At 35.9% G+C, this 26,575-nt stretch overlaps 1 protein-coding gene and 1 long non-coding RNA gene across 5 annotated transcripts in view; both read left to right on the top strand.

Annotated features, from left to right (window-relative positions):
- DGKH (diacylglycerol kinase eta) overlaps positions 1-26,575 on the top strand; it is a 192,775-nt gene that overhangs the window by 22,545 nt on the left and 143,655 nt on the right. The gene's annotated exons all lie outside the window — the stretch shown is intronic.
- On the top strand, positions 1,719-26,575 carry LOC116562493. Its single transcript, XR_004273974.1, has 3 exons — positions 1,719-7,254; positions 11,726-11,732; positions 26,563-26,575. It is a non-coding gene; the product is annotated as an uncharacterized LOC116562493 (long non-coding RNA).

Genomic DNA, 26,575 nt, shown 5'->3' with positions numbered 1-26,575 from the left:
TCTTGCTCTGTCACCAGGCTGGAGTGCAGTGGCGCGATCTTGGCTCACTGCAACCTCCCGGTCCCAGGTTCAAACGATCTTCCTGCCTCAGGCTCCCAAGTAGCTGGGACTACAGGCATGCACCACCATGCCCAGCTAATTTTTAGTAGAGTCAGTGTTTCACCGTGTTGGCCAGGCTGGTCTTGAAGACCTGACCTCGTGATCTGCCTGCCTTGGCATCCCAAAATGCTGGGATTACAGGCATGAGCCACTGTGACTGCATTCAAATTTAAAAAAGGAAAGAGAAAAGAAAGAGTACTAAAATAAACTATGTATTTTAATGATTTAAAATATGCTTTAGAGATGCATTAACAACAGGTTTTGCTGGGGAAAATCTCTAGCTCATGTATGCACAGCTGTGGGCCGTCTTTAGTAAAATACAAAGACTATTTTACTTAGAACACGAAAAAGAAAGTTTCCCAAAGAAAGAAATAAATTTGGTTTGGAATTTTTTTTTTTTTTTAATATACAAGTGAAACCCTGAAATGCATTAAAGAACGTGAGTCCCAGTTAAAGTTCCTATTGGGCAAGTTATAGAACTTCTCCAAACCCTACCTTTCCTCATATGTCAACACTGTTAAGGGTATTCTGAGGATTAAGGAGATAAAGCCTTCAGCCTGGCATACAGTAAGTGCTAGTAAATGTTAACTGTGTATTCTGGAATCTTGACCTGAAGGGCACTTTTTCCAATAGGGCACCTCTGAACGTCAGAAGGATGTGAGTGAATGAGGAGCTAGTGAAATCTTCCAGTCACGGTTAAAGAATTCTCACGCTTGTTCTGTCTTGGACAAGCTAGAAACCAGAACTGTTTGTAAACCTTTTTGTAAATTGAGTATCATCTAAGTAGATAGAGCTTTTATCAGAGATCTAGTTACAATTCCATAGTAGGAAAGGAAGAGTGTTGAAGGAAATTCAACCTTCCCTTGGCAATAAACACTTCTACCTTATCATCATTCGTGTATGTCGCAACAATTCTAAATTATTACCATTTGAGTATTTGTGGTCTTACTTACTCTTTCACTTCTTAAAAAGGCAGCACCCTGGCCTGTTGGGTCAACCCCTTCATTCTCCTTTGCTATGGAACAAGAGAGTAGATGTAATGAAGGGAGAGGAGAGAATCGCTTTATGGCATTATTGCCTTAAGGTCCCAGCGTGTATGGAGTAATTGAGGGTCTGGAGTGAACAGGTGAATCACAGGAACTTGACTTTCCTGTACAGTGGTGGAGTGGGGGTAGTTGAAGGGAGAGGTGAATGAGCATACTCTAGGAAATATTTGGGTGAGGAAGGAGGCCAGGGTCCCATCTGAGTAAATAAGGGAAATAGCCAGTAGTAAAGTGTGGATTATTGTTATCATTATAATCCCATGTTTATCTGTAAGCTGATAAAGCTTGGGAGCTTGATGTACTCTTTAACATAAACAATGTGATCATGTGATATAGAAAACATTAAAATTATTATTATTATTGTTACTTTTTAAGACAGTCTCCTTCTGTGACCCAGGCTGGAGTGCTGTGGTGTGATCTCAGCTCACTGTAACCTCTGCCTCCCGGGTTCACGTGATTTTCCTGCCTCAACCACCCTAGTAGCTGGGATTACAGTCACCCACCACAATGCCTGGCTAATATTCTTGTATTTTTAGTGGAGATGGGGTTTCATCATGTTGGCCAGGCTGGTCACTCCTGATCTCAAATGATCCACCTGCCACAGCCTCCCAAAGTGCTGGAATTACAGGCATAAACCACCACGCCCAGCTGAAAACAATAGAATTATGAAGCAGTTCTACATCATGTTCACAGCAGCATTATTCATAGGAGCCAAAAAGTAGAAGCAATCCAAGTGTTCGTTGATGGATGAATGGATAAACAAAATGTGGTACACACATGTAATGGGACATTATTCAGCCTTGAACTGGAGGGCAATTCTCATAGGTTACTGTGAAGTGAAAGGTCACATTTTCAGGTGTCAGGCAATCTTTACTGCGATTTGCTGACATTATTGAACACAGCACCACATTTGGCATATTTGTACATCACAAAAACCAGTACATGTACATACTTAACATTTTATCCTGTTGATCTTCCTTATTCATGGTTTCAGTGTTTGCTAATTTGCCTACTCACTAACATTTATTTGTGACTCCAAAATCAATACTTGTGGTGCTTCCACAGTCATTTGCGGACATGCATAAAGTGTGATTTTTCACATGCGAAACATTGGAGTTGCCCAATGTGCACATTCACAGCTAAGGTGGAACCTTCTGTGCTCTGTCTTCTTGTTTCAGCTCTCATGCAATAAACAAGCGCCCTTTCAGGACATGCTTTTTGCATTTTTGTACTTTTTGTTGATGATGTCACTGTTTACAGAGACCCCCTGTGCTGAAGTGCTGTCTGATTTTCCTAAAAGCAAAAGGTTTTATGATATATATTATTGAAAAAATATGTGTATTAGGCAGGCTTCCTTCAGGCATGAGCTATAGTGTTAATGAATCAAGTCTACTTACATTCTGTTTAAAGAATTTATGTGTATGTTTTATTAAGAATATAACTTATATAACATGTGATATGTGTCATATATATTCTGTTAATGTATATGTATACACACATATTCTTTAAATGGAAGCACACATAAAATGAAATTATATGTTGATTAATTGACAAAGATTTTGTGACCAGAGGTTTGCAGGAACCTAAACCTAGTATTTCCCATAGGGACAGTGGTTCAATATCAGTTAATCCGGAGTTGTAGTGACTTTATTGAACATAACTACTGCAAATAATGAGAATCAAATGCGTGTTAAACTATTTTAAAAGAAAAATATTATTAATTTCTATGCTTTTCAAGGAAAACCAATATTTCAGTTGAAATCCATCAGTTTGGAACCTATCAAAAGAGAATAGTATATCAAGTCAGAATAGTATACCCGAAAATCTCTTCTGTAAAAATACATACTAGTTTCTGCTTTAATTTTCAACACACTTAAAAAAGAATTTCAAGATAGAACACAGAATTACTGATTTAATTTAAGAAGATCATTTTTCCCTCCTCACCAAGTACATATTTGGCTTTGAGATAATCTGTTCAGGTCACAGAAAAATGTCTGTTATCCCAGAAAGATCTTAAAGCTTGAAATGACAAATAGATATGATTGTGTGTGCTGACGTCAACGCTTTATATTACCTCTTAATCTTCAGTGTTTTTTTTTGTTTGTTTGTTTTTTTGTTTTTTTGGGTTTTTTTTGCTGGCCATGGTTTATTTGTCCTTTTTCTTCAAACAGGACAACCGAAGATACAGAGAGTATTCAATAAAATAAAATAGATGGAACAAATTCTAAGAGACTGCAATGCCACATACTACATTTAACCTAAGATTTGTTATTCATGCTTGCCTTGGGATGGGGAATAGATCATTTATAAAAATATACAGTGAAAACAAAATGTCTTATCATGTACAGCTTTAAACTACAATAATGATGTACCTTAATTACTTCCATGCACACAAGTCTAACATTCATTTTCTTAAAAAAATAAACATAATTAAGACTTCTAGGAGCATTTTATACTAAGGTAATTTCTAACTAATTTTTATCTGCAGACAGATCAAGCATCTTCAAAATACAAATTCCTTTACACAGTGAGCATGTTATTTAAAATGAACGCTTCAGTAAATTAAGTATGTGGAAAACCTTAGGATAAGCTGACATTATATATTCAGCTAGGTAAGCAACAAACCATAGTGCCAAATGGAAAAAGTGTATTTGCAAATAAATTTTAAAAACTAATTTTTATAATTAGATACAGAAAATATACCGAATTGCTAAAACAAATGTGATGTATTAACGCTTCACTATAAAGAATGTATACCACAACATTATAAACAGTGAATGACTCTTATTAAGAATAGTTTACTACAATAAACACTGGCTAAATAAAAGTACATACTGTGAAGCACTGTGGGTGGTATATGTTTTGCCACATACTTTTGTTACCTTGAGGTAGATAACACATGTGTACTAAATTTGGCATTCATTTTCAGTTGCTGCTCGTATCATGTGTTTTAAGAAATGTGTACAGTATGAAAAATTTGAAACTACTCATGAATGAAAAATGTCTTAAAAATAGATATTTTCATGCAATTATGTACAGTCTCACTGTGTAAATTTCAAGGCAAGATTTCTTTCCTGTAAAACAGATCATTGTTCTATGAGAGAATGTTCTTTACTTGTCTTAGTGCATTTCTTTTGTCTCCTCCTGCATTGCATTATTTTGCTCTATTCTTTATTTTTATGTGCAAATGACATGCCAGTTAAGACAAAAACTATCTCACATGTAGAAAAAGAAAGTCTGGATTTTAATAACCAAGAACTAATAAAATCCTTAATGACACCATCTGATTCAAGTAAAAAATGACTTAAACACTAGTAATAAAAAAAGACGAAACACATTTCATGAAAAATACAAAGATAAATGTCTGCCGAGTGTTTTGGTTCAGATGTTTCAGAATGCTGCTTTATGTTTGTGAGGAATCTAAGGGGAAGACTTCATAGTAGGAGGTGTTAAGGTGGCCTGTATGGACTTAAGTGGTGGCCCAGCTGGACTGTGAAACCGCGGATGCCTGTGGGCTCGAGCTGCGTGTTAAAGAGGAATTCCCCGCTGTTGTTCAGAAATCCCTCCTCAATTCCTCCCTCCCCACGCTTCCCATCCTCTATTGGCTCAGTTTCTAGCATTCCAGTATCTTCTTTCCTGCCAAAGAACTCTTCCAAGTAACTAGTGCAAGTGTTTTCCTTCTCAACGTATTCATCCTTCCTTACCTTACAAAACTGGTTTATGAGAAAACAGTCCTCCCCACCACTCACAAACTGGCTGGTGCAAGGCTTCTAATTGAGCCAGATTTGCCATTCCTTTTAACTGTTTTTCTTGGCTTACGGACTTTGATATCAAACGTTTCAATTCTGGTTGGGACACTGAGCTATTCAAGTCATTTAATTTATCAGTAACATCAGTAGGCTCATGCTGGGAGCTAAGCTGAATAGTTCCTGCAATAAACGAATCACAGTCAAATCCCTGATTCTTTTCCCTTTTCCAGCCAGTTGCTGGGATGCTTCCTCTAGCGCTATCTGGGCTTTAACCTATCCATTCCTTTCACATTTTGATTTGCCTTTCTTATCAGATTTTTCTTTGCTTTGTTCTTTCCAATTGGAAAGATCTATAATAAGCTTGGGTTCATAATAATGGTTAACTTCACTCTCTCTCCAAACTAAGTTTGGAAGTCTTAGCCCATGCCTATGTATAGTTGCCACCATGTAGCCCGGACCCGTGAGAGAGGGCCATGTTGCTTTAATTTAAAAGGAACAACCCTGAGACTAGAGAAATTCTTAGAGACAGAAGGATGTGGTTTACTTTTATCAGTACATTTTATTTCCTTTTCCCTATCGTAATGACCCCTGGCATCACTACTCAGTGTTTATGTAATAGATTCTCAACATGGTCTTTAAAAATAGGAGCTGTATTTTGCTTCTTTGAGTTCATACTGCTTAATGTTTGAATTAGAAGAAAAAACTTTTGTTAGGAGGTCACTTTCTGTATTAAGTTTTTATTTGAACAGTAAGTAAGCAGGCATCTTGAAATGCTGTATGATATAACTGCTCTTATCTTTGAGGCAATATAGTATTGTGCTTAAGATCATGGACTTTGTTTTTTGAGAAAGGCCTGGTCTTAAATCCCAGTTGTCCTATTTATCCTCTGAGTTCGGGTAAGTTACTTAATCTCTGTAACCCAGCCTTATCTCTAAAATCTGGATAATAAATATACCTACTTCATAGAGTTGTTGTGATGATTTTAATGAAATAATTTGAGTATTTAGAACAGTGGCTGGAACATAATTGGTTTTTAAAAGAGGTCAATTATTATATTGATATTAAAAGAATATAGATGATGTTCCACATTAATAAAGTCAGCATCTAAAACAAACTTGAATTGTGATGATCAAGAAAAAAATATTTACTTTGCAAAGAAATACAGATCTGCCTACTGTCATAAGACAATAGCTTCCCATTAGCTGTTTTAGATCATTTCTAAATTTACTAGACTGTGAAATCTCATTATGAAAATCTAGACAGGGTGGTGTATATGGAGTTTTGTTTATAATTAACACCTTATAGAATGTAATGTTTTTAACCAGTGAGTTTTTAAACAAAAGAAAAAGGGATTTTCAACTAATAAAAGTCCCTTTCTCACCTTGGAGGTCACCTTCTCAGTGTGCCCTGCCCTGGTGATGCTATCCGTATTGTAGACCCCACCCCCACCCTGGCATGCCTCAACTTCCTTTCCTTCTTGACTTCTCCCCTTAGCACTGATCACCATCCAGTACACTAGATAGTACCATTTTCTCTAAATCCATCTTTTAATATTAGAAGGTAAACTCCATGGAGGTAGGGATATTTGTCTCTTTTATTCCCTGCCCTGTCTCCTGTGCCCAGAACACTGCCTGTTACATAGTAATTGCTTAAATGATGTTTGTTGAATGAAAAAGGGAATAGATATAGTTTTGAGAAATTCTTTGATATATTTTAGCTATGTTAACGTTCATCCTTCTTTTTGCTATCTATTTGGTAAGAATAATGAAATTGTAGAGCAGCGTCCTGCTCAGTTTACCCTCAAGATTTTAGAGCAGGGCATGCAGTGTATTAATTCCTTTTCTTTTCTTTGCCATTTATTAAAATAGTGTGTATTTTGTGTGGGAGATAGAAAATTAGTGGAATGCAGTCCTTTTTTATAGTGGGAGAGACAGCTATATGTAGATATACGGATGGTCCTTGACTTTTGATGGTTTGACTTAAGATTTTTTAACTTTATAGTGGAAGAAGCAATACGCATTTAGTAGAAGTTATACTTCAAATGCCCATATAACCATTCTGTTTTTCAGTTTCAGTACAGCACTCGATAAATTATACGAGATACCCAACACTGTTTTGTAAAATAGGCTTCATGTTAGATGATTTTGTCCACCTGTAGGCAAAATGTGAGTGTTCTAAACACATGTAAAGTAGGCTAAGCTAAGCCATGATATTTGGCAGGTTAGGTGTATTAAATGCATTTTCAGTTATGATATTTTCAACTTTCTATAGGTTTATGAGGATGTAATGCCATTGTAAGTTGAGGAACATTTGTATATGGTATACAGCCATGCATGCAAATATATATGCTAATGATACATGCTGTCAAATCCACATTCTTTCAATCCACATTCAAAACAGTGGGTGCTCTTGTGTGACATAGTGAGCGCTGTTGAGCAGATATGGAAGGCTTCCAGAGAAGGTCATATTGAGCTGGGTCTTGGAGTGTGAGTAAGGATAGCGTTCCAGCAGGACTGAACTGCACGATGGCTTTGGCGTTTCCTCCCAGTACTCTGCTATGAAGTATCCGTTGAATTCATGGAACTTTTTTCGGGAGTTCTCGTAGAAATTACCATGGTGTTTTTGTCAGACTGTCTACAACAGGAAAGATGAATTAGGAAATTTACTGAGTTCTGTTTATACTCTTATTATGATCAAATAAGTGTTTTTGAATTAAATATTTATAAAATTATAGTCATTGTCTTAAGGTACATAGTAGAAAACTCAATAATAGTTGAAGGAAGCTGATTTATTTGCACTGCTGTGTTTTGGACATAGAGAATTATTACTGGGGTAATGTGTGTTTTGTTTTAAAGAGTAATTTGGCTCAGGTATATTAAGTTATTCTTCAGAATATGATTTTTGCCATTTTAAACACTATTTTTCTTACAGCTTCATATCTTTTGTCAGGTCTTCACATCATTTATCAAAATTTCTATCCTGAGGATGATAAAATTTCAGTTGTGAAAATCACCTAGATTTTATCTAAACAAAGGAAATATTTGTGAACTTTTTATTTATCTGTGACATATTAAAATAACTCTTAAGATATGACTTGAAAGAATCCACATAAGAAGGACAAGAAAGACACCCTTGCCTTACCTTGGCATACAGGCTATAACCTACCTGTTTATTTCCTAACTCAGATGATGTATCAAAAGAGGCCACTGTCTATACTGTATTCATTCATACATCCATCTGTCCATCCATCCATCCATCCATGTATCCACTCATCCCCTAACAACTTGAATATCGATCCTGTTTATGTGCTGGACTTACAAAGACTAATGAAACATGTCTACATTTTAGCTATTCACTACCTGGTGTGATTATATAATGTTGAAGAAAAGCTGGAGACATGCTTCTAATAAATGCATAATTTAATTTAGCAAAACAGTTTTTGGAAAAATAGAATTGGAATTTGAAATTGTGTGCTACTCATGAAATAAATATTATGTGGGGTTTTTCTTCACATGGAGCATGAGAGTGGCAATGTGTAATAATGGAGATTGAGTTTGTACAACAAACAGGCCCTTATGCCTCTTATACTTAACTAATTGTTAGGGAGCTATGTAACATATTAAAACCTCAGTTTCCTAATTTTAAAATTGAAATAGATTCATGTGGTTGGATTGTTATACAGATTAAACAAGATAACTACAAGTGAGCTTCGATTTACTTTCTGTTTGTTTCATGCTTTTTCCTGTGTTAGCTATGGTTCTGCAGTTTGTTACATTCATGTGTAAATGTTCTAGTGGTGTTTGAAGGTGTAATAATCCTTCCAGTTTGTTAATATGTGTAGAATAGTGCTTTGAGGCTAGAAGATTGGTGGTGGCCATGCTGCCACATTGTTTCTCACTGTTCTAAAGTGAAATAACTTTATAATGAAAATATTTATTTCATCATGAAAGTGTGTCTTTTGGGACCCAGGACATCAGTGAATATGAGATCTAAGTGTAAAAGTGCACTCAGGACTTGGCTGAATTTCCAACTATCATTATTTTTGAACCATTGCTAATCTATACATAAAATGACTGTCATTTTCTTCCCTTAAATCTTTCAGAAGTCCCTTTGAACCTTAGCCCTTAACAGATTTGTCAACTTGTGCCAGTTGCTGCTGCTAGCTTATTTAGTCTACTGAAAGGTTGTTTATTAATGTCTACAGGTTGCTGGAGCCACTAAGTGAAACTTAAGGAAGGTGCAGGTGGGGATTCTTTTAAGCTTCATGTCATGATGGATGTTCATCTAGTCATCATGGTTACCATGGCAAGCGCTGGCTGCTACCTGTTTCAGCAGCTTCCTCCTACTCTTTCCTATTTTCAGACTGCTGTCTACATTTTACAAGCTCATTGTCACCTTGGTTCCGCCACTGCTACCTAATTCCATCTTTGATTTCTGTGCTTCTAATTGAACCCTCCTATTTTTATTTTTAAAGGCACTAAATCGCCAGAACAGTTTTGAGCAGTTATAATGCCATAAGCTTTAAGTCACATACAATAATAGCCTTTTCCTTTTTAATATAGCCCACTCTCAATGTGATTCTACTTTCCATTTTGGATTGTTGTGTGTAATCCTCTTATAGCCTTTTTCTGGAAACTCCAGATGGTGTTTGTAAATAATGTGGAAGCGTATTTTGTAAATACATTCCTCAAAATTTCGTCTATGACTTTTTTTAAAAAAACAAGTTTCTAGGCACCAAGACACCAATTTAAGTTTTTAAAAATTACTTGACAAGTAAAATTTCTCTTGTTGTTTGCCAGCTATGTTAACAGACTGCTGTGTTTGTTGGATAGGAGACAGCTCAGTTCTTTATTGTCTTAAATAATAAAAGAATTATTATATATAGAAAAATTTCATGTATATTTGTATGTGCAGCTGATCTAAAGTAGTAATTTATTTTCTATTACCTGTCATATTCTTGTCATGCAAACTTTCTGTACTGGCCTTTTGGATAATGACCAATTGAAGAGAGAAAAGAAAATCAACCGCCAACATAGAGCTGGAAGGAGAAAGATATGGTATTTACATCAGGAGAGTGTTTTGTAAGAAAACATTGTAACTCTCTTTTTTACTGCTCATTTTCCAGAAATCTTACTGCTATTCAAGTTTGGGTTAGCTGTTTTTTTTTTGTCTACAGTTGGCTCTATTTTTACTTTGTTTCCATTTCTTGTGACCATAATGTTTTAATATGTAATGTTGAGAATGTAATTATTTTATCACAAGTAATTTATGGCTCTTTTCCAAGAATATGTAAGCAACAGAATATTGGTTTTAAAAAACCATACTGTTCAGATTTTTTTTTTCTACAGATGTGACAATATAATTCATCCAAGGAAAGCTGCTTGATTCTGCTAATTAAAATGATTTGTTATAACTCCAATTTCTGTAGGATAAGAAAGAAGTTATAGGTTATTGGAAGTTATGGGCTTTTATTTCCATGTTGTAAAATATGTCTCTGTGTGTATTTTTTTTCTTTCGGTAATTTATAACTGAGATTTTTATCCTGTTAAATAAAAGCCCTCAAAGATTTTCTTCACCATCTTTTATAAAATATAGAATTATGCATCACTTTCTCTTTCTTCATAATGTTTATTTACTTTCTTTTGGCAGTTTGGTTTGGATATTCTTCTTGGTGCTTTCAAATTGCTCATATTTATAATAATTCTTCCACTAGACCATTAATAAATTCTGTAACATAGTGCTTGAGAGACTAGATGGTGCTTAGAAAAACTAAAAGCTGCTTCATTATTCTGCTCATATTATGAATTTGACAACATTTCTAAAAATAATATTTTTTCCTGATGTGGTTTATATTTCCACTTTATTAATACTTAAAATACTTAATATTCATATATTAATACTTAAATATCAGTTGCAAACTTCAGAGCAGAAAAACATCATTAGGGAAAGTCTGGTATCAGAACCTTGAAAAGCTTCATGAAGCTTTACTATTGATTATTACGGGTAACACTACCTTAATGTTTCAATAGCAAGAAGGAATAAAGGCATTTACCCAAGAAATTAAAAAAAAAAAGGATCAATAATATGTTCATACAAGGAATGACAAATACAGTTTTCTGAATATTATCCATCTGAAGCAGAATGAAAATTGGAAAATAACTTTTACTATCCTTGGCCCTGGCCTTGAACTTTTATCTGGTTAATGGAAAAGTTAGAGTGATTCAGGTCAGCCTATTTAGAGACATCTTAGACTGGTTGAAGGCATTCATATTCTGTTCTATCTAAAGAAAATAAAAGAGACAGCTGACCATCCAGATTTAAAGGCTGTCTACTTCCATTTCAACCAAATAGAATTAGGATAAAAATATCCAGCTATAATGTGAGCTGCAAGGGTGGTTTGGGGTTATTTCATCAGCAATCTAAGTGATTTTTCTGATTCCAGCCCTGCTTCCCCCTAGTTCTTTCTCTACAATTAAAACGATCTGTTTATTTCTTTAAAATAGAAGTATTTTGGGGAAAATGAATGGAAAGTAAAGAGAAAATAACAGACTTTCATAGTCCCACCATCCAGAATTAAATAGCATGAACATCTTGTTATAGTTGCTCCCATTCTCTTTTTTATTTTCTTGAACTAAAATTATTCTATTGTTTTTGCAACTATAAATATGACACATGCAATTTTAAAGAATCAAACAAAGTGTAGTAAGTACTGCATCAGTGAGCTTTCAATGTAGGAAGCAAAACATTTTAGGCGTTTTAAGCAAAAACGGATTTAATTCAGGGAATTCGGTTCTTACAAACTTCCTGAGAGGTCAGGATGTGTGAAAATCAGAGGCCACCAGTGGACTGTAAGTGTTAAGTTGCCATCTAAGGTCAGAAGGCTGCTGCTCTTACTGGTAGCACTGCTGCCACTGCCACGGCTGTCTTATACCTACAGGGCTAGTGACTAGACGTTGGAATATGGATTATGGTCACTGCAAACACATACGTCTGTTGGACCTTGTTTTCTGGCTGTTAACAGCTAGAAAGTGGCCTTTGCTTCACTTTCACCTTCCAAATCTAGTGCATCTGATTGGCAGAATTCAAATCGCATCTAGAACCTATGGGAGTCTGGGAAATGGCATTTTCACCTTTCCTGCCCATGTGCTCTGAGGCGTTGGGACTCAAGGAGCACACATGGATGCCAGATGCCAGCAGATGATACCAAACTGAAGCATACAACTGAAAACTCTAAAAAACCTTGAAATTCCACTTCCCAGAAATAACTGTAATTAACATTAGGGGTACTTCATTCCGGACATACTTTCTGTGCATATATATGACAGATAGACAAAAATACTTTTAAAAATGGGTTCATACAATAAATATTTTTAAAGTAATTCATTTTACTTTAACATACTAACAGAATGACTGAATTTCAAATATATTTCTTTCCTCTCTTAAAGAAGTATATGTGTGTGTGTGTGTGTGTATGTGTGTGTGTGTGTGTGTGTGTGTGTGTGTGTGTATTATTTATTTATTTATTTTTAATTTATTTTTATTTTTTAAGACGGAGTCTGTCTCTCGCCCAGGCTAGAGTGCAGTGGCACGATCTCAGCTCACTGCAACCTTCACCTCCCAGGTTCAAGCAATTCTCCTGCCTCAGTCTCCCAAGTACCTGGAATTACAGGCACCCACCACCACGTCCGGCTATTTTTTTGAATTTTTTTTAGTAGAGATGGGGTTTCGCCATGTCGGCCAGGCTGGTCTTCAACAACTGACCTGAGGTGATCTACCCGCCTTGGCCTCCCAAAGTGCTGAGATTACAGGTATGAGCCATCACAGCCAGCCCAAGAGGTATATTCTTTAAAAATACATGTATAAAGTTATGGGGTATATGTACAAAGTTATTTGTGTATTTTTAAAAATATATACAAAGTTATGGATATATGCACAAAGTTATGGGGTATATGTGCAATTTCATTGTGTGCATAGATTGCATAATGATAAAGTCAGGGCATTTAGAGTATTCATCACCCGGATAATGTACAGTGTACCCACTGAGCATTTATCATCATCCATTCCCCCGTACCCTCTTGCCCTTCCAAGCCTCCATTGTCTCCTTCCACTAAAAGAAGGTTCTTAAAGAACCCTCTAAGTTTAAGAAAAGGATTTCAGTTGCTTTGGTCAGTGGGTTTTTGCTCATCACCTCCATTCCAGTTTAGGCATGCTTCCTTTACCTCCTAGGAAAGGTGAACTATTCTCACTCACAGAGTTCATCCCTGTCCCTTCCCACCACCTCCTAACTTTGTGTGATAACTTTTACACTGTCAGGTTGATCACATCCACCTTTTGTTTTGTAACCATAATGCTAACTTTAAAAATTATTTTTATTTGAATGCATTCAGCACTCACAGAAGTCATTTTACCACAGTTTGTGTACTTCTGAGTTCTTTATTTTGACTGTTCTTAATGACTTGTATTTCATTGTTAAGTAGTACTTCCAAGAATGGTGCATGGGTATTTTTTGAGTTCTTTCAGGTTTGAAAATATCTGCTTGTTGTTTTTAATACATGAATAACTTGACTAAATATGATACTCTTTGGTCCCATTTTCCCTCCATTTTCTTTTGACTTTTTTATTGTTGAAAAACCTGAAGTCAGCCTGATTTTCTCACGTTGCTTTTTCTATCAGGATACTTGAACAATTCTTTCTTTATCCTTGAAGTTCAATAATTTAATGTCTTCTCTTTCACTATACCGAAATACAAAATTAAATTGCTGCTTAACATGGTAATTTAGATTTCTTCCTCATCTGTTGGTGCTCTTTTTACGTTATGCTTTTTGATGTGGTGCATTCTACAGAATAGTTAATGTTTATCAGATAAAATATAAGAGTGTTAGAAAAGGCGTTTAACTGCTCCATACTAGATTCACTCTGCACCTTCTGAGGTGCTCAGTTTCGTACCATAAAGGTGGATGATCATTTGCGGTTATAAGATGGATTTCTGCCTTCTGCAATAGAAGTTCCTTCCCAGCTCTGCTCTTCCTTAATGAGTATATTATGACTTCTAGTATAAGCACATACCTAGGCAGTATTCTAGTGAAATTTTTTGAGTGGTCATTATTTATGTTTGATGTAATGAAATGAATGAACTGTTTCTATTTCTTGATCATAATCTCTTGAAAACTAACTCCTGAATCAACTCATCTTATAGAAATCTTCCTCTAAGATTTCTAACAAATAATCTTTATGACTATTTTCCTGTCTTTTTTTTCTTGAAATCTGCAAGCTCCAGGTTTCTAGGCATTTTCTAGTAACTATACCAATTTTAACTGTTATTTAAGTTCCTTAGAAGATTTCTATCTCATTATTTATCTGAGTTTTATATATATTACAGCTTTTATAAGATTTTATTTGAAAAAAGAGCATTTGTTGAATTTAATAGTTTAGAACTATGAATCTAAGTTCGTATCACTTTACAGGTGAGGAAACTAAGAATCAGAGAAGTAAGTGAGCTACCCCAGCCCAGCCATTAAGTCAGAGAGCCTGAGTCCTAATTTTTATGCTTCTTCGGCCAAACAGTACTGAGAAATGAAAGCTTGGATTATTCTTTGTTCAAAATTTACCATGCTCTATACGTATTTTTAAATACTAGATATACATTTTATTTTGAAATAATTACTATCATGGTTGCCAAAGAATTTTCCAGTTTTATCATTCTTTTCTTTATTTTCGTCATTCTTTTCTCTATTTCTGTTGCCATGCTACTGAGAAAAATCTTTCTCTTTCCCCCGCTCCCCCCCGGTGATGGATTCTTGCTCTGTTGCCCAGACTGGAGTGCAGTGACATGATCTTGGTTCACTGCAACTTTTGCCTCCCGGGTTCAAGCTATTCTCCTGCCTCAGCCTCCCAAGTAGCTGAGACTACAGGTGTGCACCACTACACCTGCCTGGCTAACTTTTGTGTTTTTAATAGAGACAGGGTTTTACCATGTAGGCCAGGCTGGTCTTGAACTCCTGACTTCAAGTGATCCATCCACCTCTGCCTCCCAAAGTGCTGAGATTACAGGTGTGAACTACTACGCCTGGCATTTTTCTCCTGTTTTTAAAATTATCTTTGTATATATCAGTTTGGACTTATAGGTCCATGTTTTATTCTGTGTATATAAGCTATTAGTATTGTTATTTCTTTGGATGCCTGAATTGTCTCAGATTATAATAGCAGGAGCCACCTTAGGCTATTTTCTCAATTCTTCTGGTATGACCCCACCATTCTTAAGCACTTAAGTTTCTGGCATAGTGAGATGTCCAGAGTTCATCTTGCTCTTTCTTTGCCCCAGCTTTGAAATCAGCTTTTTCTCCAAGGAGTCCTACTTCCTTTCAGTGAAGAATAGTATTTAGAAACCAAGATCTGAGCCTTAGGTGTGCTCATTGGTATTGAGGTGTCACTGTTCCCAGGCCCTCTCAGTGGACAGAGTTACATCTTATTTATTTTTGTATCAATTAATATTGAAAACAATGAGTTCACGCAGGTACCTTTGATTCCAATCTACTCCACAAAGGTCAGTCATGTTTTTTTCCTTAGGCAGTGAGAAACCTGGCTCTCATTATCCTCAATATATTTAACATATCAGATTAATCCATCCTCAATATATTTAATGTATTAGATCAGTCCTCCTCATTGCCTTCCTCATTCCATGCAGGCTTCCATACCTCCTGGTAGACTGCACACATACCCTCCTCACTCTGCTTAGGCTCTGACACTGATACTGGCCCATGGGGAGACCTACATATTACCTCTCTTGGCCTTTGACACCCCATACTTCTCTACCTTGCTCAGTTTCACCTAATGGCTTTTGGATTGAGTTATTAAAGAAGGAAGAACATCTTACATTTTATTGGTAGCATAATAGCACAAAGTGAAGCTGTTTTAAAAAATATTTTTCTAGATCTTCCCAATTGTATTTTTAATGACCTTCTTTATGTTCTTAGGATTTTCATATTCTTTGCTATTTATTCTCATGTTGTTTGTCTTATTATCCCAAATCATATTCAGCCATCAATTTCTGTTTATATTATAGTGTTTCCCCCTGCTCCCAGAGTTCATAAATTTCCAAGACAAAGACCCATTTTATATTTTTTAAGTTTAGTTTATGGTACAGTGATTTTGTTTGAGGTCATGCATGATTGGATCTCACTGCTTGTCCTGCAGTAGAAATAATGTTTGTAAAATAATACTAGCTTGCTCCAAGTAGTCAATATTTTCAAGTCATCATTTTCACCAGGTTCTAGAATGCTGTTTAATTTATTAAGAGAAGGGCAGTCTGTATTGACATTTCTTGTAGAAGGTTAGATGCCCCTTCTGTGGACATCAGTAATTCTCTGTATTTCCCTTTTCTTTACATGTACAAATTGCATTGTCAATTTGTATTTGTTTCCCCACAAAAGCCTCCAAACCTTGCATGTTTGGTTTAAGTATCCTTGAGGCTCATCGCAGGGCTTGTTGAAGTTCTTCTGAAATGAATTGAAGAATGTGAATAATTGTTCTAGTTCTTCAGGATAATGGAAAGCTAGTAAGTTTTATGCTAGAGGCTCTCACTACTGGGACTCTCTGTATTTTTGATTTTTAGGAAAAAAGCCTAGAAAATCCAGTGTCAGATAGAGTAATGGTAGTTAACTGACTTGAAAGTATGTTAAAACAAAAACTGTTAAGGTCATGAGGATTTTAAAAGATTAAATGAACATAAATGAAGATGTTTAAAGATGACACTGTTAGTAAATATGCTGCCAGTGGCCAGCATTTTAAAATGGGTGTGAAGCAAAAAACACCCAAAAAAGGGAGAGAGATTTGCTTCGTGCTTCAAGGAACTTGCAACTTAAATGATGAGAAATTCAAGGGGGTGGTGGATGGACAGTGTGGTGATACTGTACGCCTCAGTATGACATCCGAAGGTCATTGAAACTCTTCCTTTTGTAAAATGGTGACATGCCATCCTCTGTTTTATTCAGCAGCGAGACTCAAATAGAGAACTTTAAAAAACCACAGTTATGCAAATGCAGAGTTGGGTTATTTTACAGTTTGATAATGCAGGAAGTTCAGGCAGCACCCTAACAAGAGATGATAGAATTGGTTAAAATGGGTTCCCTGCGCCATTTTACCGTAGTGCAGCTGCTTTCGGCAGGGTCGCCCTGTGGAGGGAGCGCGGAGTACAGTGCTTCCCGGGCCTGGGACACACCCGAAGTTAGGAAGCGGGCTGCACTGGGCTCCTGTGGCTTCCCAGGCAACAACTGATTGCTTCTTGAAGACCCATGGCTGGCTCACTAACCCACCCACTAATCCTTTCCCTCTAGGGAGCCCAAGCTGCTAGGACAGACAACTTAACCTTGTCTATCTTTAAAAGCTTCCAAGAAATATTGAAAAAATAAAATAGGCTAAATAAAAAGAGAGAGACAAGAGAAAAAGTACCCCTGGAAACCAATGATATTTTCTCAAGTATTGTACTTAGTAAAAAATAAGAGTGGAATTGGTGTTAAACCCACTCTTAAGAAGCATGAACGACACAGGGAGTAGCAGCATTCTGGCCAGTCTCTACCTGGAATGCAGGTATGACCAAAGTGACCTTTTCCAGGCAGAGACAGGGACCAAAATATGAGAGCAGATTATGGTGAAGCCATAACTAGAAATTGATCACTAACTGTTAGTCACAATCTAGACATAATTATTGATATACAAGAATTCTTGGTCATCCATATTCATGTAAATATATTCAACATTTAATATAAAAGACAACAGACATTTATGTACCATAGATTATATACTCTTACAGATGCTTGCTATGTTTATTCACAGGTATCTCTTGGAAGTTCTTCGCTGTTCATCTTATTGCTGTCCAAATAGACATAGTACAATCTGTTCTTTTTTTCTTTGATACATCTTGGGGAATTATTCCATCTGCTATTCAGTGTTGTATATAAGAGTGCTTGTGTGTTTCTAGTTTAGGTGTAAATATTTAAAACTACCAGATTTTTAAAGGAAGTTATTCACAATAGCTTCATTAAAGAGTTTTATAATTAAAAATTGATACTAAGGTTAACGCTATATAAACATAAGATGTAGTTACCTAAAAATGTATTTCAATATATTGCATATGTTGTCTTTAATCTGAACAAATGTTCAAATAACCTTGATGGTTATATTTTATTTAACCGTTATAGTTTTAGAATATAATTTTACAATTAACAATATTCTGTATAGGTTGTAAGGTGTAGCTAAAGATTAGACACCCCCCTCTCCAGGCTAGTAGTATAAATGTATAGAACCTAGTAGCACTTTAATGCTACTTTTAATGCTACCTAGGTTCTAACCATAACCAAGATGTAGAGCAATTTGGAAAGCAGATGTTCGTGGTTAATTTAATCTTGCTTTATTAACCTAGTGAAAAGTTTCATAATGATTGTTCTTAGTAAAAAAAAAAATATATTTAATCCTATAAATAGATATGTATGCATTCTGGATTTCTGTTTTTGCTCATGATACCTTACACTGCTATTTTTATTCCTACTTTTAAACATGAAGCAGTTATCTATTTTGAGTTACTTATCCACTTTATAAATTGGCATGTGATATAATAACAAAAAATTTAAATTTAGGTTATGTTAATGCAGATGATATAAAATGTTAGCTGAGACATGCTAGATTACCTGAATTAATGGCTGGGGTATGCTGACCAACACAGTCTTTATAGAGCATACGGAACCTCTTAGAATGTAATTTCATATGTAAATCATATTTAATATTACATTTCATGCTGGTGAAATGTAAGTGAGCAAAATTGTTTTATGGATTCCCTGTCTCCCTTCCGTCTATGCCTCTCTCTCCCCAAAATGGCCATCCTGCCTGTGAACCTTGCCAGAAGCTGCCCAGAAATGCCATGGTTCCATGGAATACACTTTGAGATACATTGCTGTAAAGGGAAAAGCACAGTGATTATGACTTGGAATTTGTGGCAATAGTTAATTTGAAGGTTCTGACTATTCTTAAAATATGAGCAATAAGGCTGTTATGATACAGCAGACATACATTGTAAAATGTTAAAAGAAATGATTGAAGATGGTAGTTTTGCAGCAGAGTAAGCCTATTATGTGGATTGAAAGGATTGTTTTTGGGGAAAAAATGTAAAGTAATAGCATTTTCAAAGAGAAGAAAAAAAGTGAGCCAGAGTTAGATTCTAAGACATAATCTTGTACTTTTTACTTGAAGCCAATGTAGCCAGAATATTTAAGTTGAAATAATTGTTTTTTTTAAAAAATTATTCAACTCTTGGAAAATCCAGGTATATTTAAAGTCCATAGTCTGAGTGATCCCTTTCCTCTATGAATTTCTGTGATGCTTAAGAAATACTTTTCCAAAGATATCTACTACATGCTGAGTGAGGTGCGTGTGTGATGTCTATATTTTTATCTAACTTATTAAACTAAGTGTTTTTTTGAGACAGAGTCTTACCCTGTTGCCTAGGCTGGAATGCAGTGGTGCAGTCATGGCTCACTGCAGGCATGCACCACCATGCCCAGCTAATTTTTGTGTTTTTAGTAAAAATGGAGTTTCATCATCTTGTTCAGGCTGGTCTTGAACTCCTGACCTCAAGTGTTTCACCCATCTTTGTTTCCCAAAGTGTTGGGATTACAGTGTGAGCAGCGGTGCCCAGCAAACCTTAAATTTCTTATAAAAGCAGTAAGAACAGGGATCTTTCACGTATTGTTGTATCAACCTTGTTGCCTGAAGCATTGCTTTAGATACAATCAGATTCAGTAAATGTTTGTTAATGAATGACGAAGTGAGCAAGTCTCCTTGCCATTTCTCTTACTTTGCAGTCTCTACAATATTGACATAAAGACAAGCCTGAAAGCTATAATCACTTTATTGTTATATGGTCAATCTGAAAATCGTTTCTTACTTTTTTATGGTTTTGTTTACCGAGGAAAAAATTACTCTAACATCTATCTTTCCAACTATAATTTTTTTCAAGCAAACAACAAAAGTCAGGTATAATATGTTCTTTTAAAATTGATTTTATACAAATGGATTTTTAGAGAAAGGAAACAGTTTTAATTGATAGCAAAATAATTTGCCTTTGGCTGTGATAGAGTAACAGGGACTTTCTGCCTTGAAGAACTATTCTAAACAATGGTATGTTTTTAGACCACAGGCAGCACATGACAGTGATGACTTAGAGAAAGAGAAAAAACAATGTAAGAAACAAACCTGAATGTGGACCCCCTAATTGTCCCAACTTAATGCCTAGAGAGTTTTCAGACCACAGTGCTGGAGGGGAAACCCAAAGAATGTCCTCCGGTCTTGTTTAGTTGCAGCAGCAGGGTTCGGAGTTTCAGGAGGCTAGAATTTGGTCGCCAAGAACTATTCTATGTCTTAATAGGAGAAAATTGTTGCAGGAAAGAAGTGCCAGAAGGAAAAAAAAAAACACGCCAGAAAGGAGTAGGCAAAACAATCCTAAGGGTCTGTACAGAACTAAGAGTAGTTCATGTTCCCACTGGGCAGAGTGGAAAAGCCTCATAGTACACAGAGATCCTGTAGAAGCCTCAGAAGGGCCTTGCCTCAGTAATGGGACAGATTAGCCTTAGCCTAAAGGCTTCTCTGGACATGCCATAACAGAACTTAAAAGTAAGCCTGAAATGAATTTAACTGTATCCCACTACAAAGCCTGATAATTTTTATTTTATTTTATTTTTTTTGAGATGGAAACTCGCCCCATTGCCCAGGCTGGAGTGCAATGGTGTGATCTTGGCTCACTGCAACCTCTGCTACTTGGGTTCAAATGATTCTCCTGCCACAGCCTCCTGAATACCTGGGATTACAGGTGCCTCCCACCACACCCAGCTAATTTTTGTATTTTTAGTAGAAACGGGGTTTCACCATGTTGACAGGGCTGATCTCAAACTCCTGACCTCATGATCCACCTACGTTGGCCTCCCAGAGTGCTGGGATTACAGGTGTGAGCCCCTGCGCCTGCTAAGCTTAACAGTATTTAAAGGAATACAACAAAATCCAGATCACAACAGCATAAAATTAATAATGTTGAGTATTCATTAGAGAATCATCACACATACAAAAGCTGGAAAATTGAACCCAGAAACAGGAGAAAAGGTAACCAATAGAAAATGCGTTAGAAATGAAAGAGATGATAGAGTTGGTTAAAAAGTTCATTCAAACGACTACTTTAAGTATACGTCATTTGTTCAAGGAGTTAGAAAAAACATGAATGCAAGAAGAGGATTCAGAAAGGACTCAAATTCAACTCCTAGTGATGAAAAGTACAGTATCTGAAATGAAAAATACTCTCAATGGGATTAACAGATTAGATACTGCAGAAGTAAAGAAGAGTCCATTTGAAGACATGGAATTAAAAAATACACAATATAAAAGAGAATAAGAAGTTGATGCACTGCTTTTTTTTTTTTTTTTTTTTTTTTTTTTTGCAATTAGCTGTGGGATAGTATCACGTTTCTTACATATGTATATTTGGAGCCCCAGTAGGAGAAGAGAGAGACAGAAAAAGCATTTGAAGAAGTAATGGCCACAATTTCCCTAAATTTGATGAAAATTTTAAATGCACAAAATCCAAGAAGCTCCATCAGCCCCAATTAGAAGAAACATGAACAAAACACCCTGATAGCACATCACAATCAACCTGTGGGAAATCAGTAGTAAGGAGAAAATCCTAAAAGCAGCCAGAGGAAAAAATACAGGTTATGTATAGAACAAAGATTAAAAATTAACAGTAGATTTCTCAACAGAAGCTATGACAGATAGAAAGCAATAGAGTGACAGTTTTAAATTGCTGAAAGAGAAAACCATCAACCTAGAATTGTATGCTTAGTGAAAAATATCTTTCAAAAGCAAAGGCAAAATAAAGAATTTTGGACAAACAAAAACTGTGAGAGTTAATCACCAGGAGACCTTCACTGGAAGAAATATTAAAGGAAGCTATCTAGGCCAAAGAAGAATAGCACCAGATGAAAATTTGCAAGTTCAGAGAGGAATGAAGAGCACTAGAAATAATTAGAATATGGGTAAATACAAAAGATGTTTTCTGATTATTTTCAAAATTAGAGGATAATCGACTTTTTAAAGTAAAACTAATGATGTATTGTGGGGCTTATAAACATGTGAAAATAAAATATAAGCTAATAGTAAAACAAAGGAGGGAGTTGGAGGAAATGGATGTTTACCCTTTTAATAGTCTCATACTATAACTGAAAAGAAAGTATCATTTAAGGGCACAGTGTAATAAATTAAAGATGGATATAGTAACAGCTATATCCATTTTAGAGGAACAACTTTAAAAAATAGAAACACTAAAAAAAGAAGCATGACTAATGAGCCAATAATGTTGATAAATTGAATCCTAGAAAATGCTGAGTAAATCCAAAAGAAGGCAAGAAAAAACAAATAAAACCAATATTAAACAGCAAAATTGTATATCAAACCTAATTATATTGATAATCACGTTAATCGTGAGTGTTCTCAACACTTCCTTTTGAATAACTTGTTGGGCTGGATAAAGTAGTACAATCCAGTTATTTGCTCTACAAGAAACTCACTTTAAATACAAAGATACAAATGTTTTAAAAGTAAAATGATGGGAAAAGATACACCATGCAAATGTAAATCAAAAGGAAACTAGAGTTGTTATATTAATATCAGACAAAATAGACTTCGGAACAACCACCATTATTAGGGATAATGAGGGATATTACATATGACACAGGGGTAAATTCATCAAGAAGAGCTAATAATCCTAAAAGTGCATGCAGCCAGTAACAGCTTTAAAATGCATGAAGTGAAGATTGATGGATCTGGAAGGAGAAATGGACAAATTGCCAAATATATTTGGAAATTTCAACACCCCTTTTTCAATAACTGATAGAACAAGTAGACAAAAATCAGTGAGGATATTAAGACTGGAATATCATTATTAACTAACTTGACCTAATTAATATTTGCAGAGCATTCAATCCAGCAACAGCAGGCTATACATTTTTTTTCAAATATATTTTCTAAGGTAGGCTATATTCTGGGTAATGAAGTCTTAATACATTTTACATTTTCATATTTTTATGGCTATGGTGACAAACAACCACAAATGTATTGGCTTACTACAATACAAATTTATTATCTTACAGTTCTGAAGGTCTGAAGTCCAGAATGAGTCTCAGCTAAAATCAAGGTATTAGCAAAACTGTGCTCTTTCTGTATGCTCAGGGAAGAGAATCTATTTTCTTGCCTTTTCCAACTACAGAGACCATTCAGATTCTTAACTCGCAGTCCCATTTTTCTGTCTTCAACAGCAGCAATATCTAGCTGAGTTTTTCCTTACACCACCATCTTTGCTTCTCTCCCTTCTGCTGCCTTTTTCTGCTTATGAGGATCCTTGTGATTTCACTGGGCCCACTTGGGTAATCCAGAATAATCTCCATCTCTCCAGATCAGCTGATTAGCAAATTCAACTTCCTCTGGAACTTTAATCCCCCTTTGCCACATACGGTAACATAGTCACAACTTCTGGAGATTAGGACATGGACTCTTTGAGGAGGGACATTATTCTGCCTACTACGTTTTAAATGTAGTTGAAATGTAGTTTAAATGGTTGAAATCATGTCAAATATATTCTCAGATTACAAAAGAATTAAATTAGAAAAAACAAAACAAACCCCAGAATGGCATTTGGAAAATCTTCAAATATTTGGAAACCAAATAATATACTTCTAAGTAACCCATGCATCAAAGAAGAAATCACAACCCTAATTATGAAATATTTGGAAAAGTAGGGTGAAATCCCAGAGGAGCTGATTGGAAAAAAGATGAAGATGTAGCTACTGGAGTAGGACACTCTGATTCTGTGGAGCAACAGTCCTGGCACCTGCGGAGGGAAAACTGTAGACTCCAAAAGGTTAAGAGTGAGGGATACTTAAATCTCTTTTCCTCCACAACCTGAAAAAACAGTTGTATGATCCACCTGTCAAGTAGCAACTGGCCTGCTGCTGAGGTGGTCATTTCCATTCACATGCTATGAAATCAGAAAAACTTACATAGACACAGAAAGCCCAGAACTATTCTACTATACCTGCCATCAGCAGGAGCTCTGGAATGTGGATCTGCTCGTACAAACACATGGTCTGGCATAAGTTTGTCTCAGTCCTATTAGTGTTAATTCATTTGTTTCTCCTTTGGCCCTGGGAGTCTCAGGTTATGTGGCAAAATGTATAATATATAGTTGAGTCTGCTGCCCATGAGGCTTAGACACACTGGTGTCATTGTGATCCAAATTAGATTTAACAGTAAATCTCAAACGGGAGACACTTGTGCTCCTTCATATTCTGTGTTTAGACCTAGGGGAGAGTAGACCATGTGATGCTTTTCCATTGGGTTTGGAGGTTGCTTTTTAGCCCATCTAGTTCCTCCTGCAGTTATTGACGATAAAAAAATCAGCAGATCGTTTTAAACTTCATTGTATAGGTTGTAAAATATAATAGACTGTCCTGTCCTTAGACTGCATCCTAGCTATCTGAAATAAGATCTACTGTTCATCCTTCTTCCCGACTTAGTCACATTTTACTAACTCCAGGAACCTGGAAGGCAAGGCTGTGGTCAGTACTGCATGTTGGCCTCATCCTGCTGCTTGGGGTCCCATTGATAGTAGTGTTCATTAGATGCTGTGTGAAACAAACTAACATATTTGGTTCTGCCTCTGTTAGATTAATTAGAACGGCCAACTAAATGGCACACTCATGTAAAAATTTGCTAGAAACAAAGAGTAGATTGTTGAGAGAACCCATCTTGGTTTGCGGTAAATTTTCATGTGGTTATGCCATGTGTCTCTTGTGCTCCTGAACATTTTGCTGGGCCTTGAACTCATTTTAAACTGGGCCATTTCTGAGTTTTATGTTTGCAGGGAGCAACCTTGAAGGATGAGACAATATCTCTGTTTGGGACAAAGAGTAGACTTGCTTATTGTGTGCTGTAAAGTGCTGGATTCCTCAAGTTCATTGTTGTTTTCCTGTAATGCAAGCTGCTGTATGCATAGGCATCTATCTGGGCCTATTCATATCACCCATGAGACTTAGGGCCAAGAAGAACTGTCAGCATGTTCATGATGCCTGCTGTGCCAGGCATAATAAAGCCTTTTCTCTCTGACTCAGAAGTGTTGTCTTTTGCCAGCATCCATGAAAAAAATAGCAAGCTAATTATTGGTGAAGGCCTATATCCCTCAGACAGAATTAAGACAAGGATGTCTATTCTCATTATTTCTATTAAACATTATACTGGAGGTTCTAGCTAGTGCAATGAGACAAGAAAAGGAAATAAGAGGCATGTAATTTGAAAAGAAGTAAAACTATCTTTATTCAGAGACAACAAAATTATGTAGAAAATGTGAAGGAATCTACAAAATAGTTACTGGAAATGGTGGGTTTAACGGTGTCATAGGGTACAGTGTCAGTATACAAAAATCAAAACTATATGTCAGTAATAAATAACTGGAAGTTAAAATTAAAGTATTACTTAAAGTAGGCCAGGCACGGTGGCTCATACTTGTAATCCCAGCATTTTGGGAGGCCAAGGTGGGTAGATAAAAACAAATTACATAAAATAGCATCAAAATAAAATAAGTATGAATAAATTTTAGAAAACTATGTAAAACTTGTGAACTAAATATTATAAAACATGCATAAAATAGAAAGATATCTTGGGATCATATATTGGGAGGAATTAATATTGTTAAAATGTCAGTACTCTCCAAAGTGACCTACAGATGCAATATAATCCCTATGAAAATCCCATTGGTTTTTTTTTTCAGAAATAGAAAAATACGTTCTAAAATTCATATAGAATATCAAGGGACCCCAAATAGAAAATTCTTGGAAAAGAACAAATTTGGATGTCTCACACTGCCTGATTTCAAAACTTACAAACTACAGTAATGCAAAGAGTGGTACTGGCATAAAGATAGACATACACACCAGTGGAGTAGAACAGAGAGCCTAGAAATCGACCCATACGCATATGGCCTAATGATTTTCTATGACGATGCTGAGATCTTTCACTAGGGAAAGCACAATATTTTAACGCCTTGTTTTGGGAGAACTAGATATACGTATTGCAAAGGCATGAAGTTAGACCCTTAACTGCTATGATTAGAATGTTTTCATCTCCTCCAGAATTTATGTTGAAACTTAATTGCCAGTGTGAATGTATTAAGAGTTAGGGCTTTAAAGAGGTGATTGAGTCATGGGGACAGAGCCCCATGGATGGGATTAGGGTGCTTATGATAGGGTTTGAGGGAATGGGTGTGCTTCTCTTCCACTCTTCTGCCAGTGAGGACACTGCATTCCTCTCCTCTGGAGTATGCAGCAACAAGGAGCCATCTTGGAAGCAAAGAGAGCAGCCCTCACCAACACTGAACCTGCAGGTGACTTGATCATAGACTTCGCAGTCTTCAGAACTATGAGAAATACATTTCTGGTGTTTATAAATTACTCATTTTGTGGTATTTTGTTATAGCAGCACAAGTGGACTAAGACATTTACCTTACATTATATGTAAAAATTAACTCAAAAGTGATCAAAGACCCAAACATAAGAGCTAAAACTATAAGAACATAGATATGCTCATAGAAGAAAACGTAGA

Source organism: Sapajus apella, unplaced genomic scaffold (assembly GCF_009761245.1).
Source record: "Sapajus apella isolate SASKATOON/1434 unplaced genomic scaffold, GSC_monkey_1.0 scaffold32, whole genome shotgun sequence".
NCBI classification, from domain to species: domain Eukaryota; kingdom Metazoa; phylum Chordata; class Mammalia; order Primates; family Cebidae; genus Sapajus; species Sapajus apella.
This window is presented reverse-complemented; position numbering and strand designations above follow the sequence as displayed.